The sequence below is a fragment of the Pelophylax lessonae genome (assembly GCF_965119305.1).
Source record: "Pelophylax lessonae genome assembly, chromosome: 8".
Taxonomy (NCBI): domain Eukaryota; kingdom Metazoa; phylum Chordata; class Amphibia; order Anura; family Ranidae; genus Pelophylax; species Pelophylax lessonae.
Window position 1 is genome coordinate 266,748,545 of NC_138775.1, and position 24,815 is coordinate 266,773,359.

The window sequence follows — 24,815 nt, forward strand, 5'->3', positions numbered from 1 at the left end:
ATCTTCGCAACGTTATTGTTGAAAAACATACTGATGGCATTGGTTACAGAAAAATTTCTAAACTTTTAAATATTCCAGAGAGCACTGTTGGGGCCATAATCCGGAAGTGAAAAGAACATATTCCATAAACCAGCCATGACCAGGTGCTCCTCGCAAGATTTTTGACAGAGGAGTGAAAAGAATTATCAGGAGAGTTGTCCAAGAACCAAGGACCACTTGTGGAGATCTTCAGAAAGACCTGGAATTAGCAGATACAATTGTTTGAAAGAAAACAACTGCTATGCCCTGTATGTATGCATGGTGAATGCAAGACCCCATTGCTGAAGAAAAAGCATGTTGAAGCTTGTTTAAAGTTTGCTGCACAATTAAACAAGCAAGTGAAATACTGGGAGAATATAGTCAGATGAGACCAAGATTGAACTTTCTGGATGCCACAATACAGACCATGTTTGGAGGACAAATGGCACTGCACATCACCCCAAAAACACCATACCAGTGAAGTTTGGAGGTGGGAACATCATGGTGTGGGGCTGTTTTTCAGCATGGTACTGGCAAACTTCATATCATAGGAAGGAAGGAAGGATGAATGGAAAACTGCATTTTAGCAAGACAATGATCCCAAACACAAAGCCAAAGGAAACTCTCAATTGGTTTCAAATAAAGAAAATAAAGCTGCTACAATTGCCCAGACCATCACCTGACTTGAATCCAATAGAAAATCAATGGAAAGAACTAAAGATCAGAGTTCATAGAAGAGGCCAACGGAACCTTCAAGATTTAAAGACTGTTTGTGTGGAAGAATGGGTAAAAAATCACACCTGAGCAATGCACGCGACTAGTTTTTCCATACAGGAGGCATCTTGAAGTATTAAATAAATTTCAGTTAGTGCATTCAATACATGTTCCCTGTGTCATTCCATTTTAATACATAACTTAATTTCTAAATGTATTTGTTTTGGTTTTTTAGGATGTATAGATTGCATGGGTTGTTACCGACAGGTGGTGAAAATATAATGTCAATAGCACCTTTAGAAATATATATTTACCTAGAAAAATGGTGATTGATGATGTATTCAATATTTATTTTACCCACTGTATATTATACAGTATACCATATTGTATTACTTACAGGATAATACATTATTTTAGATACAAGATACACTATGTAATACAATGTATACTTACAAGCTACATTATATAACAAATTATATTACATACAGGATACATTATATAATACATTGGAGTTGATTTACTAAAACTAGAGAGTGCAAAATCTGGTGCAGCTCTGCATTAAAACCAATCAGTTTACAGTTTTTTTTTTTTTTGTCAAAGCTTAACATCTTGGAGACTAAGCCTTTTTCTAAAACGTGTTGCTTACAAGTTAAAAAAAAAAGTATTTGGCTTCAAAATGACTTAGAACCACCAAACATTATATATACATTTCTAGCGGAAACCTTAGAGAATAAAGTGGCTGTTGTTGCAATATTTTATGTCACACTGTATTTGCACAGCAGTTTTTCAATTGCAGTTTTTTTGGAAAAACAATACACCTTAATGAATTAAAAAAAAAAAAAAGTAAAGTTAGCCCAATTTTTTTTATAATGTGAATGATGATGTAACGCTGAATAAATAGATACCCAACATGTCATGCTTTAAAACTGAACAAACTCATGGAATGGCGACAAATTATGGTACTTCATAGGTGACGCTTTAAACATTTTTAACAGTTATCAGTTTGAAGTTACAGAGGAGGTCTAAAGCTATCCTCACATGTGTGGTTTGAACAATGTTTACATTTGCAGGCGCGACTTATGTTTGCTTCTGCACGCAAACACAGAGGGATGAGGCGCTTTAAATTTTTTTCTTATTTATTTAATTTTATATTTTCTATTTTTACACTGTCCTTTTAATTTATTTATTTTTTGATAACTTTTATTGCTATCACAAGGAGTGTTTACAGTAAAAGGCAGTGACAGGTACTCTTTATAGAGGGATCTGCGGTCTATAGGATCCCAAACCGCTCCTCTGCACTTAAAAGTATTCAAAACGCCAAAATCTGCGTTTTTGAATACTCTGTTTTTTAAAACCCGCGTCTTTAAGGCTTCAGTAAACTGGAAGTGATGTTGTTGCGTTGCTCCCGGATTACCCAGAACTGAGACCCGATCAAAGCTGATTCTGACTTTGTTTGGGTCTCCAGCCAGTCAATAGACATGCCGGATGGTTGCTCGGGTCAGAGCGTAGGAAAGCGGCGGTCAGAGCGTGGGAAGGCGGTGGCTTGTAATAACAGCCGAGCAGCTAATTAGCTGTTCAGGTTGTTATTACAAGAGAGCTGACCGATGGTTTTAAAAAATGGTACCAAAGTGTTGCCTGCAGCTGCAACATCATCCCGGTACAACCCCTTAAAGAAGAAGGCCGCATATTTGTATTCAGTGTCACCAACCTACCAGATTGAAATTTACTGACTCAACACCCAAAATTTACTGGCACAGCCAAGTTTTTACTGGCATTTCCAAAAGTTACAAAATTACAGTTTTAAGTGCAAATTTTAGGCTACAAACAAGTACAATATGTAAATAGAAATCTGATTTCAGGTAGCTATTAGGGCCACTAACATTTTATTTTTGATATAGTAAGTAAGTAGCTCAGGGACAGGACTCAGGAGGACAAGATATTAGAATTGGTGCCACACGCACATTAATTTTACTCTTACAGTGACAATGACAGCAGTGTGCAGCAGATGATGATGACACTTCACTGAATCTACACGTCCAGTCCAAACAGCACTGACATGAGGCTCCGCCCACTCCGCTGGGCTCTCTTGCTTGCATCATGACATCACATGACATGCTCACACACGTGACATGTATGGACAGTGTACTGAGTTATATGTGTGCTGCACTGTGTATACTGACATGTATGGACGGTTTACTTAGCTGTATGTGTGCTGCACTGTGTATACTGACATATATGGACGGTTTACTTAGCTGTATGTGTGCTGCACTGTGTATACTGACATGTATGGACGGTTTACTTAGCTGTATGTGTGCTGCACTGTGTATACTGACATATATGGACGGTTTACTTAGCTGTATGTGTGCTGCACTGTGTATACTGACATATATGGACGGTGTACTGAGCTGTATGTGTGCTGCACTGTGTATACTGACATGTATGGACGGTTTACTGAGCTGTATGTGTGCTGCACTGTGTATACTGACATATATGGATGGTGTACTGAGCTGTATGTGTGCTGCACTGTGTATACTGACATATATGCAGTGGCGGAGCCAGAGGGTTAGCTGGGGTGTCAATTGACACCCCAGAAAAAGTCCCTGCCACCCCTGTTGCCACCCCGATCCAGGCTGGCAGCGGAGGAATCACAGGCAGCGGTGGGATGGGATCAGCCGGTTCGCAGAACCGGCTGATCCCTCTAAGCTGGCGGCCAGGGTCAGGGAGCAGCAGAACAGTGCGTCCCGAAGCCGAGCCCGCCCATTCTGTGACAATAGCGAATGAAAATTCGCTATTGTCACATGGATCCTCCTCCGGCCAATCAGGGAGCGGGTCCTCCCGCTTCCTGATTGGCCGAATGGCAAATGCCGTGCCATTGGTCGAGGAGGCGCCGGCGGGAGGACTGAGAAGATGCAGGGAGCCGCGGACCGATGATAAGCTGCTGTGATGACCGTCCGTCCGTGAGGTAAGTAAGCCGGTCTCATGGGGGGGGGGGGGGACGACGACGCTGGCACTCTGCAATGATTGCGGGCAAATGCTGTGGCACTCTGCAATAATCATTGGGGGCATTGCTGTCTCACTCTGCAATAATCATTGGGGGCAAGGCTGTCTCACTGCAATAATCATTGGGGGCATTTCTGTGGCACTCTGCAATAATCATTGGGGGCATTGCTGTGGCACTCTGCAATAATCATTGGGGGCAAGGCTGTCTCACTGCAATAATCATTGGGGGCATTGCTGTCTCAATGCAATAATCATTGGGGGCATTGCTGTCTCACTCTGCAATAATCATTGGGGGCATTGCTGTCTCACTCTGCAATAATCATTGGGGGCATTTCTGTGGCACTCTGCAATAATCATTGGGGGCATTGCTTTCTCACTGCAATAATCATTGGGGGCATTGCTGTGGCACTCTGCAATAATCATTGGGGGCATTGCTGTCTCACTGCAATAATCATTGGGGGCATTGCTGTGGCATTCTGCAATAATCATTGGGGGCAAGGCTGTCTCACTGCAATAATCATTGGGGGCATTTCTGTGGCACTCTGCAATAATCATTGGGGGCATTGCTGTGGCACTCTGCAATAATCATTGGGGGCAAGGCTGTCTCACTGCAATAATCATTGGGGGCATTGCTGTCTCACTGCAATAATCATTGGGGGCATTGCTGTCTCACTCTGCAATAATCATTGGGGGCATTGCTGTCTCACTCTGCAATAATCATTGGGGGCATTTCTGTGGCACTCTGCAATAATCATTGGGGGCATTGCTTTCTCACTGCAATAATCATTGGGGGCATTGCTGTGGCACTCTGCAATAATCATTGGGGGCATTGCTGTCTCACTGCAATAATCATTGGGGGCATTGCTGTGGCATTCTGCAATAATCATTGGGGGCATTGCTGTGGCACTCTGCAATAATCATTGGGGGCAAGACTGTCTCACTGCAATAATCATTGGGGGCATTGCTGTCTCACTGCAATAATCATTGGGGGCATTGCTGTCTCACTGCAATAATCATTGGGGGCATTTCTGTGGCACTCTGCAATAATCATTGGGGGCATTGCTGTCTCACTCTGCAATAATCATTGGAGGCAAGGCTGTCTCACTGCAATAATCATTGGGGGCATTGCTGTCTCACTGCAATAATCATTGGGGGCATTTCTGTGGCACTCTGCAATAATCATTGGGGGCATTGCTGTGGCACTCTGCAATAATCATTGGGGGCAAGGCTGTCTCACTGCAATAATCATTGGGGGCATTGCTGTCTCACTGCAATAATCATTGGGGGCAAGGCTGTCTCACTGCAATAATCATTGGGGGCATTGCTGTCTCACTGCAATAATCATTGGGGGCAAGGCTGTCTCACTGCAATAATCATTGGGGGCAAGGCTGTCTCACTCTGCAATAATCATTGGGGGCATTGCTGTCTCACTCTGCAATAATCATTGGGGGCATTTCTGTGGCACTCTGCAATAATCATTGGGGGCATTGCTGTCTCACTCTGCAATAATCATTGGGGGCAAGGCTGTCTCACTGCAATAATCATTGGGGGCATTGCTGTCTCACTGCAATAATCATTGGGGGCATTTCTGTGGCACTCTGCAATAATCATTGGGGGCATTGCTGTGGCACTCTGCAATAATCATTAGGGGCAAGGCTGTCTCACTGCAATAATCATTGGGGGCAAGGCTGTCTCACTGCAATAATCATTGGGGGCAAGGCTGTCTCACTCTGCAATAATCATTGGGGGCAAGGCTGTCTCACTCTGCAATAATCATTGGGGGCATTGCTGTCTCACTCTGCAATAATCATTGGGGGCAAGGCTGTGGCACTCTGCAATAATCATTGGGGGCATTTCTGTGGCACTCTGCAATAATCATTGGGGGCATTGCTGTGGCACTCTGCAATAATCATTGGGGGCATTGCTGTGGCACTCTGCAATAATCATTGGGGGCATTGCTGTGGCACTCTGCAATAATCATTGGGGGCATTGCTGTCTCACTCTGCAATAATCATTGGGGGCAAGGCTGTGGCACTCTGCAATAATCATTGGGGGCAAGGCTGTGGCACTCTGCAATAATCATTGGGGGCATTGCTGTGGCACTCTGCAATAATCATTGGGGGCATTGCTGTGGCACTCTGCAATAATCATTGGGGGCAAACCTGTATCCTGTCTGTATCCTCTGATCGCCACCTGTATCCTGTCTGTATCCTCTGATCACCACCACCTGTATCCTGTCTTTACTAGTAATGGCAGCGATCATTAGAGGGACTGCGACATTGCGGTGGACGAATCTGACACTAAATTGCACTTTGTATATTGACCCCCCAAAATAATACCTAGCCACCCCTTTGCCACCCCTGTTTTAAAAGTCTAGCTCCGCCACTGCATATATGGACGGTGTACTGAGCTGTATGTGTTCTGCACTGTGTATACTGACATGTATGGACGGTGTACTGAGCTGTATGTGTGCTGCACTGTGTATACTGACATGTATGGACGGTTTACTGAGCTGTATGTGTGCTGCACTGTGTATACTGACATATATGGATGGTGTACTGAGCTGTATGTGTGCTGCACTGTGTATACTGACATATATGGACGGTGTACTGAGCTGTATGTGTTCTGCACTGTGTATACTGACATATATGGATGGTGTACTGAGCTGTATGTGTGCTACACTGTGTATACTGACATGTATGGACGGTGTACTGAGCTGTATGTGTGCTGCACTGTGTATACTGACATGTATGGACGGTGTATTGAGCTGTATGTGTGCTGCACTGTGTATACTGACATATATGGATGGTGTACTGAGCTGTATGTGTGCTGCACTGTGTATACTGACATATATGGACGGTGTACTGAGTTATATGTGTACTGCACTGGATTTCCTGATATGTAAACATATAATGCATTCTGTATGCAAACCAACTAATTGGCTGACAAACTAATCAATAATGAATATAGTTGACAACTGTTTTCATAATCGATTAGTTGTTGATTAATCGATTCATTGTTTCAACCCTAACTATAACATCTGAATATTACTAAAAGCTGATATAGAGCATTTCATAAAATATTTTAGATAGGGAATGTATATCCTAGGTTTATGAAAGGTGTACATTGTACCCTGAAAATATATGCAGATGTCTTTTATGCACACAGCTTTTTTGTACACTGCAAATTGTTGTTTCATATATCTGAAACCCTTAAACACTTTACCACTAGAGCATTTTGCTGTCTTAGGTCTGGGCCACTTTTTGCGATTCGGCGCTGTGCGACTTTAACTGACAGTTGCGCGGTCATGCGACGCCATACCCAAACGAAATTTACGTCCTTTTTTCCCACAAACAGAGCTTTCTTTTGGTGGTGTTTGATCACCTGTGTGATTTTTACTTTTTGCGCTATAAACAAAAAAAGAGCGTTTATTTTGAAAAAATAACAATATTTTTAACATTTTTTTATATGAAATTCCCCCCAAAAAAGATGTAAAAACCTATTTTTTTTTTAAATTTTTGGCCAATTTGTTTTCTGCTACCCATGTTCGGTAAAAAAAATCGCAATAAGCGTATTTTTATTGGTTTGCGCAAAAGTTATTGAGTTTACTAACTAAGGGAAAGATTTATGTCATTTTTGGTGTTTTTTTTTTAACGCGTAATGGCGGCGATCTGCGATTTTTTTTGCGGGACTGCGACATTGCGGCGGACAGATCAGGCCCTTGACTGACATTTTTGACACTTTTGGGGGGACCAGTGATATTACTGCAGTAATCAGTGCTATACATATGCACTGTTACTGTAAAAATGACACTGGTAGGGAAGGGGTTAATTTTATTGGAGAGGGAGGGGTTAATGTATGCCTGGTGCTTACTAACGTGTGTGGGGGGAGGTGACTGAGTGACACAGGGACAGATCGCAGGTTCAGCTATGCCGAACACTCCGATCTGTCACTCCCTGTCACTTAGGAGATCCGCCCGCTTTGTTTACACAGGCGGGCGGATCTCCAAACTGGATTCCCCGACGATCGGGGCAGAGCAGCGGCGATCGCCGCCGCTCCTCCCCTGGCCCGACTCCCGCTGTGAATGAAAACAGCGGGAGCGCGCCTCCGACGGCACGCGAGCGCCGCCTACAGGGGAGGAGTCTAGCGACGTAGGTCTACGTCGCTAGACGATAACGAGCCACTGTGCCGCAGTAGCAGCACAGTGGCTAGTGCTAAAGTGGTTAATAAAATAAGATTGAAAAGAAAAATAAAGATAAAATAGCTAGATCAAGGTTTGAGCTAGGTCAGTGTCTGGGTTAGGGTTAGGGTCAATAGGCATGCTCAGAGTCAAAGTCAGGGTCAAAGGATGGGGTCAACAGTCAGGGTTGGTGTATTTTAGATAGGATTCTAAAAACGAATGTAGTATAAGTGTCAGTTTGTGTCAGTGTGTTTTATGTAGGAAAAAAAAGGTGCACTTTTATTTCTGGGCCCTACTACAGGCACAAACAACAAATGATATCCACATACTGTATGCAAAATAAAAAAAATAAATAATTAGGAGATATCTATTGCTATTTATTACCAATAGAAAGCCCAATTTCTCCAAATTCATCTGGATGCACTAAGTAGTGATTTGTCCGGTTTTACTAACACATGTCAAACTAAAAAACTGGGTTCAGACGTTAGGATTTGTTTTACCTTTGTCATGAAGGGGTTAAAGCTTTCTATAACATGTCACCTGCATACATTTATATCCAAAATTTTGCATGTATTCGAACCTATGAATTAATTCCACACTGAAGTAGAAGCAGGCGTGTCAGATAATTATAACTTATTCAGAAGCGTTTCTAGTGCATGGGATATAACTGAAAGATTTTCTTTTTAATTTGAAGTATGCATATATATTTTTTAAAGGAATAAATATTCATTTAACTAAAAACTCTCAATTTCCAAAAACTGCCTTTACTTGGATAGAATTAAACAAAACTGCAAAAACACAATTTAAAGAACATAGCAAATTCTGTTGGGGAAAAGGTGGACAGAATGAAGGTATGGCCAGTGAAAGGGAAATCTCCTAAAAGAGATGGTGCCATTGCTGATCTACTTCTAAAATCATCATGTTGATCCTCTGGTTTCATTGCTTTCTGAGCCACTGACTTGGAAGAGTCATGAAGGCCATGCTCTATTTTTACTTTCTGCAAGTATGTTCTGGAAAATTGACTGTTGACATCGACTCGAGTGTCGCCTTATGCAAAAGACATACCTCCTTATATAATAAGTCTGTATGGATGGTATAGCAAATTGCTGAACCAACAAGATCCACAGGCAGTCAACTCACCAAGAAGACCAATCCAGTGTACTTTATTCCAGCATTGCATTGCAGAGCATGTTTTTCTGGGTATTTCTTGTACAGAAAGAAGACCTTTTTGTCTAAAGCCTACCCACTGACCAAGGTCAAAACTAAAATTATCTATATAAAAGAGGGCGCACTGGCCAAGTGCATTATCTTTAAACATCATTTATAAATAGGAAAACAGGTTATCACACTCACAAACCAATAAAAAAGACATGCTTATAACAAGTATCCACATAGGGAACCACCAGAACCACTATATATGCTTCTTGCATGCTGGGAAGATGCCACACGGGTCTGCAAATGCGCAGAGTTGTATAAAGTACTCGAAACCCATACTTGAGTAAAAGTACAAGTGCTCGATCAAAAAGTGACTTAAGTAGAAGTGGAAGTGCTCGATCAAAAAGTGACTTGAGTAGAAGTACTAAAGTATTCAACATATTTTGTACTTAAGTATTGCAAGTAGTTTTTTAAAAAATTTTGCTACTCAAGTACTGAAAGTAAAAGTACCAGTAGTTTTGAAAAAAATTGCTACTCAAGTACTGAAAGTAAAAGTACAAGTACTGTGTTATGTAGTTATTAAAGAAAAAAGTCAAAAGTTTGAACATCATATTGTTTTTTATTATTTCAAATGCAGCTTTTATTTATACATACAGTAGCTTTTAATTTTCGTATGCGCTGATAATACACATGTTTTGAGCTTCATGAAACCTGCCATCTACTGTTCTGGCAGTGGTAATTTTTATAATAGTAACGAGTAACTATGCAGCACAAAAAAAAAATATTGGAGTAGAAGTATTGAAATCATTGAAAAAATGTAGTGACGTAAAAGTGGAAGTAGGAGAAAAAAATTCTACTCTAGGAAAGTACAGATACCGCCTTTCGGTACTTAAGTACAGTAGTGAAGTAGTTCTACTTAGTTACTATACATCTCTGCAAATGCGGATACATTTCAAGGGGGGTCCCCGCTTTATCAGATGTTTCCCGGAATACAAGAAGCATTTATAGTGGTTTCCGGCACTTCCCTACTTGGATATGTGTGATAAGCATGTCAGTTTCATTGTTTTCATTGTTTTTTTTAAATAGAAAACCTATTTTCCTTTTAATACATGGTGTTTAAAGATAATGCACTAGGCCAGTGTGCCCTCTCTCTGTGCTTTTATATGCAGCGTGTTTGGACCACCCCACTCTGAGGAGGGCAGCAAGGCATGCTATACGCAGTGGGCGGTGGAAGTGGAGCGGATTTATAAAGGGGACCTTGCTTTGTGCACTTGGCCAAATCATTTGGTGGCGGGGGTGCTTATGGTGTGGGGTTTTTCTTAGGGGTTGGGCTTGGCCCCTTAATTCCAGTGAAGGGAACTCCTAAGGGATCAGCATACCAAGACATTTTGGACAATTTCATGCTCCTAACTTTGTGGGAACAATTTGGGGATGGCCCCTGCCTGTTCCAACATGACTGCGCACCAGTGCACAAAGCAAGGTCCATAAAGACATGGATGAGCACATTTGGGGTGGAGGAACTTGACTGCCCTGCACAGAGTCCTGACCTCAACCCAATAGAACACCTTTGGGAAGAGTGGAGACTGCGAGTCAGGCCTTCTCATCCAACATCAGTGACTGACCTCACAAATGAGCTTCTGGAAGAATTGTCAAACATTCCCATAGACACTCCTAAACCTTGTGGACAGCCTTCCCAGAAGAATTAGAACAAGAAAGGGAGAAGGCGCCTCTAAGTGCAGCATAGATTACCTTTATTGGGCACGCAAAGAGTAAAAATGTACAGGATAGTCGAGTAAGCAGGTGTAGGAGGTTTTCCAGGCATTGAGCCTGATGTGGGTCTGCCATTGTTACCGGTTACCTCTCCAGCCCATGTGAGCTGTGGCCCTGGGTGTGAGAACTGAGACATGGACAACTCCGGCATCTTGGTTTTGTGGTTTTATTGTAGATAAGGGGATGGGAGAAGGGAATGAGTGGGATACTCCTTTAGGTTCAACTAAATACACTTGGGACTTTATCCAGAAAATGTCTGTTAATGCTGCCTTGACGCCAGCCGAAGCTAGCCAACGCTCACTAACGCTTGGTAACACACTGTACCTTCAAAGAAGTGCTAGATCCACGACTTTGAGTCCAAAAGATCCAAAACTGAAGAATAACGAGCTTTTGACACTGTTTGCACTGCAGAGTCACTGAATACTCCCTCCAGCCTTGCGCTGGCTTGAGGTAGACGGTGGTGAAATCCTGTATGGCTGCAACTCCCAACTGATACTCTGTACAAACTGCAGGTGCAGGTGCCCCCTTTAACTGTTAACTCTTCATGGTCCACTGACTATGTACCCCCTGTGTCATTTCAGGGTCCTCAACCTAGGTACCCCCTTTAAGGCTAGCTGATGTTGGATCCAAGAACCTCTTCCGGAGTGGCCTCCTCTAACACTTCAGGCAGACCTCCAGGGGCAATCCTCAGTACTCACGACCTGTGTAGGCTTTCCTGGGACTGGACCCCTCTCGCTCTTCGCTGGTTCTCGGCACACCAGATCCCCTGAGCTCAACTCAGCACTCTCTGGACTCTCAGGCGACACCCCGAGACATCCACCTTCCTCAGACAGGAGGAGAGAGAGCCGTTCTCTCCCTCCTGGGACTCTGCTCCCGCCAAAAACGCCATGTCACGCCCTTCCTTTAACCACTTTACCACTGGAGGATTTTACTGTCTTATGTCTGGGCCACTTTTTGCGATTCGGCGCTGTGTGATTTTAACTGACAATTGCGCGGTCCAGCGACGCTGTACCCAAACAACATTTACGTCCTTTTTTTCCCACAAACAGAGCTTTCTTTTGGTGGTATTTGATCACCTGTACGATTTTTACTTTTTGCGCTATAAACAAAAAAAGAGCGTTTATTTTGAAAAAATAATATTTTTAACATTTTTTTATATGAAATTCCCCCCCCCCCCCAAAAAAAATGTAAAAATCAAATTTTTTTTAGATTTTTGGCCAATTTGTTTTCTGCTACATATGTTTGGTAAAAAAAAATCACAATAGGCGTATTTTGATTGGTTTGCGCAAAAGTTATTGCGTTTACTAACTAAGGGAAAGATTTTTGTCATTTTTAGTGTTTTTTTTTAACGAGTAATGGCGGCGATCTGCGATTTTTTTTGCGGGACTGCGACATTGCGGCGGACAGATTGGACCCTTGACTGACATTTTTGACACTTTTGGGGGTACCAGTGACATTACTGCAGTAATCAGTGCTATATATATGCACTGTTACTGTAAACATGACACTGGCAGGGAAGGGGTTAATTTTATTGGAGAGGGAGGGGTTAATGTATGCCTGGTGCTTACTGACGTGTCTGGGGGGAGGGGACTGAGTGACACAGGGACAGATCGCATGTTCAGCTACGCTGAACCCTGCAATCTGTCACTGCCTGTCACTTAGGAGATCCGCCCGCTTTGTTTACACAGGCGGGCGGATCTCCAAACTAGATTCCCCGACAATCGGGGAAGAGCAGCGGCGATCGCCGCTGCTCCTCCCCTGGCCCGACTCCCGCTGTGACTGAAAACAGCAAGAGCGCGCCTACAGGGGGAGGAGTCCAGCGACGTAGTACTACGTCGCTAGACGATAACGAGCCACATTGCTGCTGTAGCAGCAATGTGAGCAGACGGCAAGTGGTTAAACTTATACCCACTCCCAGAATCCCTTGCGGCATAATCTGCCTTCTGGGGTAGTTACAAGCCTGACTGTGTCCCCTGATTGGGTTTCCTCCACTACCCTATGAGAAGCCTCTCACAGGAACCAGTGGGGAGACTTCCCCTTCAGCAGGCACATCTGGAAGCCATGACACCCTGACCAAAAGAAAACATGGCCCTGCTGTTAGGCAGACAAGGCCTACTATACATTTACCTAGCACGTACCTGTAGGGTGCTACACAGGCATATGACAGCATCACTCGGGGTCCATTCCTGACCCTGTGGCTCCGTCTTCCTCATGCGTGCAGCAGCAAGGGAGGTAGGTAGAGTGGGGGGAGCACAACCAGGGAAGGTACTTCTGTCCGAGGCCGTGGTGGAACGCACGCCTCGCCCGTGGACAACCCCCACTCTTCCATCAGCTGCAAAGGGTGGGCCAACTTAATATTGAACCTTACAGACTAAGACTGGGATGCCATTAAATTTCATGTGCGTGTAAAGGCAGGCCAATACTTGCGACAATAAAGGGTATATTTCTACTTTCATGGCCAAACTGGGACAACACCTATTTTATATTTGTTACATGTTCCCATACACATAGCACACCTTATTTTAGGATGCTCTATTCTGGACCCTCCAGCCAGAAAAAAAAATTCTAGGTAGTTCTCTTTTTTTTTTTATGACGGGGCTAGACAGCTGTGTAACCATAATTAATCCTGTCCGGACTGTACAGGTAGAGCTTTATCATCAAATGTAACTAGATTTGTACACTGTCCTAACCAAGGGTTAAAGGTGTAGAGGCTCGGCTTCTTGCATTGTTAGTTATAGAGGAAAGATTTGGGACAGACTCACTCTAACATGGTTAAAAAAAAAACATGCAGTCAGTCGTGACACCTCCTCCTAAGGAACATCTAAAAAAAATAAAATAAAAAAAAAATATAGGTGTGCTGTGTGAATAGGAACACGTAACAAACATATAGTGGGGCTTTCTTAAAGTGGTATTAAACCCAAAAGCAAAAATGTAAAATATTGCAGTTTACCAATTCTTAGATGTGAAGTCTGTATTCATTTTCTTTTTTAGACTTTTCTTTCTGTATTTTTACTGATCCAGCTAGCAAGTCTGTTGTTTTTCAACAGAACAAGCTGTCCTTCAGATGGAGCAGTTGAGGCACACCATTTACCACTGACAGGGGTTCTTACAATGATCAGTTTTCATTTATTTTTGCAATTTATTTTATTTATTTATCCCAAAAGGGGAAAAAATGCTTTGCTGTAACTGCTTAAAAAGTGTTAGCTGGTATTTGCCTTAAATTTGAGATTTAAATCTGCTAGTACATCTAACAATCCCCCCCCCCCCCCACTGGCAATGTTGCTGTCCCAAGGTGCCCCCTGGGCTCCTTCATCCAGAATGGGGGCACTCTAATACAGGAAGTGTGTTACTGAGCCAGATCACCAGGTGAAAATGAAAACAGAGGGGAAAAAGCCAACAAAAAGGAAACAAATGCAGCCATCACACCTAAGAATTGGTAAGCTTCAATATATTACATGTTTGGTATGGGGTTAAATACTGCTTTAACACTGACTGCAAAAGTAGAAATACACTTTAAAGTGCTTGTAACATCTTGTTTTTTTTTTTTTTTTAAATAGCAAACATGTTATACTTACCTGCTCTGTGCAGTTGGTTTTGCACAGAGCAGCCCGGATCCTCCTCTTCTCAGGTCCCTCTTCGCTGTTCCTGGCCCCTCCCTCCTGTCGAGTGCCCCCACAGCCAACAGCTTGCTATGGGGGCACCCAAGCCGAGCTGCAGCTCCCTGTGTCCATTCAGACACAGAGCTGCGGTTCAGCCCCGCCCCTCTCTCCCTGATTGGCTAACTGACTTTGATTGGCAGCAGCAGGAGCCAATGGCACCACTGATGTGTCTCAGCAAATCAGGAGGGAGAGTCCTGGATGGCTGAGGGACTCGTGGACATCACTGGATAGAGATGGGTTCAGGTAAGTATTAGGGGGTGCCGGGGAGGCTGCTGCACACAGAACGCTTTTTATCTTAATAAATTAAATGCATTAACATAAAAAACCTTCTGACTTTACAACCACTTTAAGACTGGTCTAACTGCAACATTACAGTTGGGTAAGTGTATGTGTGTGCATGCTTGGAGGTGGGGGGTACAGTGGAACACTGCAATACATATAAATTAGAGATCGACCGATATCTTTTTTTTATTGCTGATACCGATAATTTGGTCATCAGATATCAGTATCGGCCGATATTTTTTTTTTTTTCACAGGTATTCTTGTGGAGGGATCTGGGGGTCTAAAAGAGCCCAAAGCCCTACTCTGCACTTAAAAGCATTCAAAACGCCAAGTTTGGCTGTTTTGAATGCTGGCATTTTTTTAAAATTTGGCGCCGAGTACCTGGAAGTGATGTCATGACATCACTTCCGGGTTTTTCCATGGAGGCCCGATCAGAGTCGAATGCGGCTTTGATCAGGTCTTTTCTTTGGGATGGGAGACCCGGACGAGCCGCAGAAGCCAGGGGGAGGGGAGACGTCCCCTCCTGCTCCTTGTGATGGCAGCCGAGCGGCTTCTCAGCCACATCGGTTGTCATTACAAGACAGCCGACCGTCGGTTATGGACGCCGGTACCGGGGTGATACCTCTAGCTGCAGGCATCACTCGGGTACAGCACTTTCCTGAAATATCGCCAATATCGGTAACGATTCCGATATATCGGGAAAGTGCATATCGGCCCTCCGATATATCGGTGTTGCCGATAATCGGTCGATCCCTAATATAAATACATTATCAAATTATAGAAGTAATTAGTAAGGAAAGGAAAGCAGTATTTTTAAAGAAATACCCATAAAGACCCAAAGGAGGACCCATAATGGCAAGCCACATATTTCTCAAGTGTCCTTCAAAGAAGCAGCACGTCTACAAGTTGGCCCATATTCAACGTATTAGGAAGAACCTGAAGGTAATGGAAAGTAGAACACAAAGTTAAAGTCCTGCTTTGATAATTCATAATCCAATTAGACTTTTCTTCAGAGGCGGCATTGGCTGCAAATTACCGCTTACCAATTAACATTAGGGAGTCTCAAATCACTAGTTAAAATCTATTATAATCTTCCAGGCAGGCTTTTAATGCCGCCAGATTTCCATATTGAAGTTTCTAAGTCGTCTGTTTCATTGAGCTGTATTAGAAAAGCAATATCTTACCAATGACTGAGCAGTCAGAGACAACACAATTTAGTGTAGAATTCCCATGAATCCGCCGGGCCCAGTCCCGTTCTTTATCCAGAAGACTGCCAAACCCGTGTCACCGTGAACTTCATTAAAGTGCTAATTCTCCTTTAAGTTTACTCATTTGCAACAAAAAGAACTCTTCCAACATCTGCTATATTCCATGCCATAGAGGATATTGTAATTTTCTTTGTTTTGTAATGCTAAATACTCTCCTTAAATCGTAAGTAGATTAGTACCTAGGTCATTCGCCGCATAAAGCACCGAAATTCAAGGAGAACACTTTGCCGACAGTTTGATAGTCGAAGATAGCTGCAAACGACTGCGTTTATTTACATTAATTTGCATTGCGGAATGTGATTTTACAGTTGCTTTTAGTCTCGATAGGCAGTTTTCAGCCTACTGTCTAATAGCACTGTTACTGAAACCAGGCACAGGGATGTTTTGTATCTTAAAGCTAAACAGGCAAACCTTCGGGGCATTAAAGTTCACTTAAAGTGGTTCTTCACCCTAGAATAAAGAAACAAAAACAAATTAAAAGCCAACAGTTACAAATACTGTAGCTGCTGAGGTTTAACCCGTTGGCGCTGGCCCCATGCAAATATATGGCCTCTCGTTGGGTGGGCTTTGGCACAGAGCGGCTTGCATATTTGCATGAATTGGTGGTATACAGCTCTACTTATGATCCTAAAAGCCTTCAAGGGTCAGGTGGCACCGGCTCAAAGGGGTTATTAACAATTACCTGCCCAGGGATCCACCACTGTCCTCACCTGGTCTTCTGGTCCCTGGCATCAGCATGTTTGCTTTGGGAAGCCAGCTTTGACTCCTTTATCTTCCCACTGCCCATGTGTGAGCAGCGCTGTGCTTTGTGAATAGTTCCACAACTTTCTAGGACTTGTGACCTGTCACAGAAGGCCGCAGGTGAAGGAGAGGGGGAGAACCCTAGGCAATCAGTCAAAGCCAGGTACTTGCTTCTCCCCAAAAAATAAAGGTCCAAAGGAGGGGGAGAGGAGGCAGACAAGCGGAACTTACCCTTTTGGGTAAAGGTCCGCTTTAAAGGGCCACCAAGAAACTGTGTTAAAGGCAGATTTTTTTTAATAAGAAACATGTTATACTTACCTCCTGCTCTGTGCAATGGTTTTGCACAGAGCATTCCTGGTCCTCCTCTTCTTGTGCCCCTCCCTCCAGCAAAGTGCTCCCATAGCAAGCAGCTTGCTATGGGGGCAACCCAGCAGGCTTACCCCCGAGCCGCTGCTCTGTGTGTCCATTCACACACGTAGCACAATGTAGTTGAGACACCTATGTAAGTCAGATGCCTCTGAAGCAGCTAGTCTGAACCGGTGAAACTAATCTTGGCCTGCACTGAACAATCCATGTCTCACATCACTCAGGATGGATCAATAAGTATATTGAATCTACTGCTGTATTCTTCCTGGTTGCCAATGTTCTATGTTTTGACATGCATGTGTGAGACTTTGTAAATATATCACATCATTATGCTCATGCCAACATGAACTAGCACCAATCATGAACAATGATGCAAGCAATGGGTCTTGAATTTCATTGAACTGTATACTTTTTTTTTTTTTTAAGGTAAAAGTTTATTAATGATTATATAAGATTACAAATATTTATCAAGCAAATGACATGTCATACAATGAATATTATACAACAGGGTTAATAACCCTTATCTCAGGTCACAATAAAATGGAAAGATTAGTAGTAACAGATGTAGCACCCTACAAGGTAGGTGCTAGGTAAAAGCATAATGGGCTTTGGCTGCCCAACAGCATGGCCATGATTTTCAGCAGGACTCTCATGTCTCCCAGGTGTGGCTGCTGAGAGGATTCTCATTGGGCAGTGGAGGAAACCCAATCAGTGGCCCATTCAGGCATTTATCTACCCCAGAAGGCAGATTCTGCCGCAGAGGATTCTGGGAGTGGGTATACGTTTGAGGGGGACACATGATGCAGCGTCTTTAGTGGGAAGCAGTGTCCCAGGAGGGAGAGTATGGCTGTCTATCCTCCTGTCAGAAGGATCGGGTGTCTTGGGTGGCTGCCTGAGAATCCAGAATGGAGAGCTAAGCTGAGCTGCAGAGAGGATCCGGTGTGCCAAGGACCAGTGGAGAAAGAGGGGTTCAGTTCCAGGAAAGCATTCCTAGGTCGTGAGTACTGTGAACTGCCCCTGGGGTCTGCCTAGTGTAGAGGGGACCACTCCGGTGAAGGTCCCAGGGATCCTGGAGCCTGCAAGTGTCAAGGAGGTGGCCTAGTGAAAGGACCCTGAAGTATCAAGGGGGTTGCCTAGTGAAAGGACCCTGAAGTGTTAAGGGGGTTGCCTAGTGAAAGGACCCTGGAAGTGTAGAGGGGCGCCTGCGGTTGGGCCCTGAAGAGTCAAGTGTGTAGTGTTAAGAGTTGCAGCAGTACAAGCAGTTACAAGGAGCTACCATAGTCAGTGAAGGGCTGGAGGGAGTCATACACGGGACTTTTGAGCTAGACAGAGTGTCAAGAGTCAATGATCATTACAGTCCGTTTTTTTCTGAGTTAACCAAGGAGTTCAAATCGAAGTTTCAGCATTTTCAGCAGAACAGTATTTAAAGTGCGAAGGAAGCGTTGGTCAGCATTCAGCTGGCGCCAGGACAGCGCTAACTGGCATTTTCTACAAAGTGTCCCAGTTAAACCTAGTTGATCCAAAGGAGTATCCCACTCATTCCCTTCTCCCATCCCCATTATAAAATAAACAACACAAACCAAAGATGCCCGGAATGGTCATTGTCTCAGTTCTAACACTTAGGTTAACAACTTAAACGTGTTGAAAGTGTTACCGGTAACAATGGCAGACCCACATTAGGCCCAATGCCTGGAAATATTGCTACACAAATAACATATCATAAGGCAACAACTTGTTGGAGTGTCATAAAAGAACTCAGAAGTGCACTCAAATGTCAGCATTTAGCTAAATAGGAGTATTCCTTCGGTGTACATCTAAATTTACAAGACATAAGTATAGTCATCAACTATTAGAACCATATCTCAGCAATTGGACCTACATTTGCAATAATCTGTCTAAAATGAGCTGTGGAGGGGCAAGCCAGGGACATCAAGCCAACACTGCCATATGTACTGGAATTTCTTGGATGCATGTCTATGCTGATAAATATTCTTTTCCCTAATGAGAATATAATTTGCCTGCTCAATCCATTGTGTATGACTCAGGGGGAGAGGGGAAAGCCAGAAACACGCAATAAGTTTCCTTGCCAAATATACAGTATAAGACGGGTGATTGCCATGTAAGTAGATGGGGTGTATTTTTCAGCCTCTATGGCCCTAAGAGGCAAATCAGTGGATCCATACGGAGTTGTAGATCATATATCTGGTTAATTACAGTAATAATTTCTCCCCAATAGCGAACAGGTTTGGGACATTTCCCGATCATGTGTATAAAATCCCCAATGTGGGCTTTATACTTAGGGCAGGTACGGGAGTCCCTTCTTCCCCAGGTAAACAACTGCTTCGGCGTACGATAAGTGCGGTGTAGGATAAACAGCGGGGACAACTTCTGTGCAGCTGACATGGACACCAGTGGTGAACTGTATAATTTGCCCTATGCTGATAGGAACACACCAAAGCTGTGTCTCTTGGATCTAAACCCACTGTGTGTTACAGTTGTGGACAGATTGCTTTCTCTTGGAACATTTACTGTTGAACTGTTTGGATATTCTGCTATTTATGCCAGTGCTAAACCAGTCTCCATGTCTCGTAAGGAATTACAATTGAGTTCTGTATTCACCTTTGATGCATATTTTGGATTGTATACACAGAGACACTGCTCACTCGGACTGATATATTGGTGAAGTATAAAGTGATTAGTCTCAAACTTAGTTACTGGAGAAGAACTGCGATTATTATATACAGTATGTTACAAAGTAGTGACATGCAGTATGTTAGGGATACACAATACCATTTTTTTGCAACAAGTATGAATACTGATATATATATATATATTTTTTTTTTTAGTACTCCAATTAGCGATGCCTACCTCAACTGTTTTGTTTACATTTCAGCTGTCAGAAATGGCATAAAGCATTAAAAAGTTACAAATCAAATACATTTATTTTTTTTTTAATTTTGTGATTTGTTTAATGTGAAACACGTATATATATATATGTTAAAGGTGTACAAATATTAACAAATAAAGCAAACAAAAAAAAAGTTTTATTATTAATATTTTATAAAATAAAGTAAACAAAAAAAAATGGAGAAGGAGAATAAGGCCGATTAGAGTAAAAATGGTAGAGGAACATTTAATATAAAAGAAAAAAGAAAAATGTTTTTTGTTTACTTGACATGTTGCTTTAAACTGATTGCTTTAAACAGTAGGTTGCTTTGATCTGCAGATCAAAGGTTATGTCTTTGATCTGTAGATGAATAAACAGAAAGATACAAAAATAAACAATGTTTCTTTTTATCTTTTTGTGTCAGCATTCACTGTCAACAGGGGAACCCCACTGACAGCTAAACGAGTAATCGGTTGTTAAGGATGCGGCAGCGCAATCACTGCGGCTCTTTACCATGTGATCAGTTGTGCCCAATCACAGCTGATCACAGTTTAAACAGGATTTGCCAGTTATCGGCACTCCACTCCTTATGCTGACAATGCGTAAGGAGAGGAGAGCCAGTAAGCGTCAATCCACAGAGGGGACATCTACACTGATAATCAGGGCACAGATAATCAGTGTTCTGATTATCAGTGCACCCTTAACAGTGCCACATATCAGTGCCGCTTATCAGTTCACATCAGTGCTGCTTATCATTGCCCATCATGCTGCCTATCAGTACTCATCAATGCTGCCTATCAGTGCCCATCAGTGCCGCATATCAGTGCCTTTTCATCAGTGCCCATCAGTTCCGCTTATTAATGCCACCTCATCATTGCCCATCAGTGCAGCCTATCAGTGCCTCATCAGTGCAGCCTCATAAGTGCACATCAGTAAAGAAGAAAAATTACTTATTTACTAAATTTTATAACAGAAAGCTCTATCTGTCTCAAAACAATTATACACATTGTGTTTGGGTACAGTGTTGCATGACATCCCAATTGCCATTCAAAGTGTGTTAGCACTAATAGCTGAATATTGGCCTATGCAGGAAGGGAGTGAAAGTGTCCAGTAGGCAAGTGGTTAGGCATTTACGGACATACAAGTTTCAGTGCTTGTGAAATGTGTTTTCTTGGCCAAGTTTTTCATTCTAATTTCTTTTTAACGAATTGTATCAATAAAGTACGAGGTTTTTAATATAGAATGGGTATGTTTCCTCTTCTCTGGTGCATTATATTATACATATTATAGTAAATTGTATATAGGAGTAGCAGTCCAAATCAGGAGTTTTTATTTAGAGTGAGTTCGCTGAACATACTTGGAGGAGAGGTGCGTAGCGATGTCCTGAATTCCACCTCATTCAATCAGAGAACACTTTGCATTATTCGAGAAAATGTGAAGTGTTCCCTGAATGGGGCCCATGGCAAGTGAGTGATGTTCTCTGTTCACAGTGCAATAGGGCAGCAACTTGGCACAGGATCTGGAAGCTAGTGGGAATCATTGGGGTAGCACTAGCATACTACAGTATTTTACAGGTACTAGAAGGATCCCATAGGTAAGGCTGCCCTCAAAATTTCTATTCACCTGCTCGCATTAGGGGAGTGGACTGGAAATAAGCTGAGGATGAGTGTTTCGGCTTGGCTTGGGTAGGGGGAAGGCCATTTGGCTGGGTCAGGGAGGTGGGCCGGCTTGGCTCGGGTAGGGGCAAGTCAACTCGGACAGGTAGGTGGGCCAGCTCGAGTGGGGGGCTGTTCTGGTCCGCTCAGCTCAGGCCAGGAGGAGGGGTAAGCCGCTGGCCTGGTACACACTGTGTAGCCACATAAAGGTGTCTTGCAAGGAGGGGGAGCGGGAGAAGAAGAGGATCCTGCCAGCTCCAGGGTAGAAGCTCCTTCTTATCCATGCTGGCATGGTCGGGTAAGTTGTAGCTGCTTTTGCGGCAGCTCCACTTTTTCGTAGGAAGTGTGGGTAAGAGAGCTCTGTACAGGAATGGGGGAAGGGGGTGGGCTCTGTACTGGGGAGAACTTTGGAGTACACAGCACATCCCTCAACCCTACACTCAGTACAAAGCACACCCCTCAACCCTGCACTCGGTACGTAGCGCACCTCTCAACCCTGCACTCGATACGGAGCTCACCTCTCAAAACCTGCACTCGGTACGTAGCGCACATCTCAATCCTGCAGTCTGTATGTAGCGCACCTCCTAAACATGAAGTCTGTATGTAGCACACCTCTCAACCTTGCACTCTGTATGTAGCGCATATTATCTTAACAAGGCAGTAATGATGTGTACAGTGCCTATAGTAACCAATTGTATCCTTATTTTATTCATCACAGTCAGGTCAATGAAATATGCTTTATGTTAATATTGTTAAATTCACAATAATAATATTGTTACATTCTTACATAGTTGGTAAGTCTGAAGACAACAGTCCATCCAGTTCAACCTGTGTTGGTGTCTGTGCATGCATGTAAAAAATCATTTCCCATATCCCCGTATATTGTTTTTCGCTAAGATGCACTTCCAAGAGTCTTTAAAATATCAATACTTTCTGCTGACACCACCGATTGTGGAAGACAGTTCCACATCTTTGTCGCCCCGACAATGAAAAACCCCCTACATAGCTTAAGGTTAAACCGCTTCTCTTCCAGTCTCATCGCGTGGCCCCGTGTCCATTTACACTGCCTGGTCCTGAAACGTTTCATACTTATGCTGGGATCACCGTTGAGATGTTTGTATATTTCTATCATACCTATATTTCTTTTTTTTCCATATCTATATTTCTATCATATCAAGTGTCTCTTCTCCGGGGAGAATACATTTAGCGATTGTAGTCGTTCCTCAAAATTGAGGTCCTCTAGTTCCCATATTAACTTAGTTGCCCTTCTCTGGACTCTTTCCAGCTCCAGCATATTCTTTCTGAGGATTGGTGACCAGAACTGGATGGAATACTCCAGCTGCGGCCGAACCAGGTTTTTATAAATTTCATTTTTAACCACTTCAGCCTGGAAGGTTTTACCCCCTTAATGACCAGGTTGTTGTTTGCAATACGACACTGCGTTACGCTGTGCCCAAATAAAATGTATGTCCTTTTTTCCCCATAAATAAAGCTTTCTTTTGGTGGTATTTGATCACCTCTGCGGTTTTTATTTTTTGTGCTAAAAAAAAAAAAGCCTCCATTTAACCACTTAAGCCCCGGAGGATTTGGCTGCTAAAAGACCAGGGGGTATTTTGCGATTCGGCACTGCGTGACTTTAACGGACAATTTCGCGGTCGTGCGATGCTGTACCTAAACGAATTTGACGTCCTTTTTTTCCCACAAACAGAGCTTTCTTTTGGTGGTATTTGATCACCTGTGCGATTTTTTGATCACGCGCTATAAACAAAAAAAGAGCGTCAATTTTGCAAAAATAACAATATTTTTCACATTTTTTTTATATGAAATTCCCCCCAAAAAAAAGTAAAAATCTAAATTTTTTAACATTTTCGGCCAATTTGTTTTATGCTTCCTATGTTTGGTAAAAAAAATCGCAAAAAGCGTATTTTGATTGGTTTGCGCAAAAGTTATCGCGTTTACTAACAAAGGCAAAGATTTTTGTCATTTTTGTTGTTTTTTTTTAACGCGTAATGGCGGCGATCTGCAATTTTTTTTGCGGTACTGCGACATTGGGGCGGACAGATCGGACCCTTGACTGACATTTTTGACACTTTTGGGGTTACCAGTGACATTTCTACAGTAATCAGTGCTATATATATATGCACTGTTACTGTAAAATTACACTGGCAGTGAAGGGGTTAACTTTATTTGAGAGGGAGGGGCTGTGTGTGTCCCTAGGGGTGTGCTTCTAACTGTTATTGGCTGTGGCTTGAGCTGTAGGAACACTGATCAACGGTCCTACATAGTAGAACTGTATGATCAGTGTTTCTACACAGGGGAGAATGACAGGCAGCTTGTTTACACAAGCTGCCTGCCTTTCTCCCTCTCCCCCGACGATCGCAGAGTGAGCGGCGGACATCGGGTCCACCGGTCACACGCGCGGGGGGGTATGTGACCGCGCGGGAGCTCCCCAGAGCCTCGCAGGCTAGTGACGTACCGATACGTCACTCTGCCTGTGAGGGGCTGACCGCCGCAGTATATGTACTTGCGGTGGTCGGCAAGCGGTTAAAAAAAATAAAAAATAAATATTTTTTACTTTCTGCTTTAAAACATATCCAATAAAAAATATAAAAAATCAAATTTCTTCATTAATTTTTATGCCAATATATATTCTGCTACATGTTTTTGGTAAAAAAAATCCCAAAAAGCGTATATTGATTGGTTTATGCAAACATTATAGTGTTATAGTGTCTACAAACAATGAAATATTTTTATGGAATTTTTATTTTTTTATATTTTACTAGTAATGGCAGCAATCAGGGACCTATAGCGGGGCTTCGACATTGCGGCGGACAAATCAGGACATGTTTGACACTTTTTTGGGGACCAGTGTCATTATTACAGTGATCAGTGCTAAAAAAATACACTGTTACTGTACTAATGACACTGACAGGGAAGGGGGTTAACACAGGGGCAATAAAAGGGTTAAATATGTTTCCTAGGAGTGCTTGCTAACTGTGTGTATGTGGGGGGGGGGTGCTCTGCTTAGCAGAAACACAAGATCTCTGTCTTACACCCTGTCAGAATGACGATTTGCCTTGTTTACATAGGCAGACTGCCATTCTATGTCTCTCGGGAATG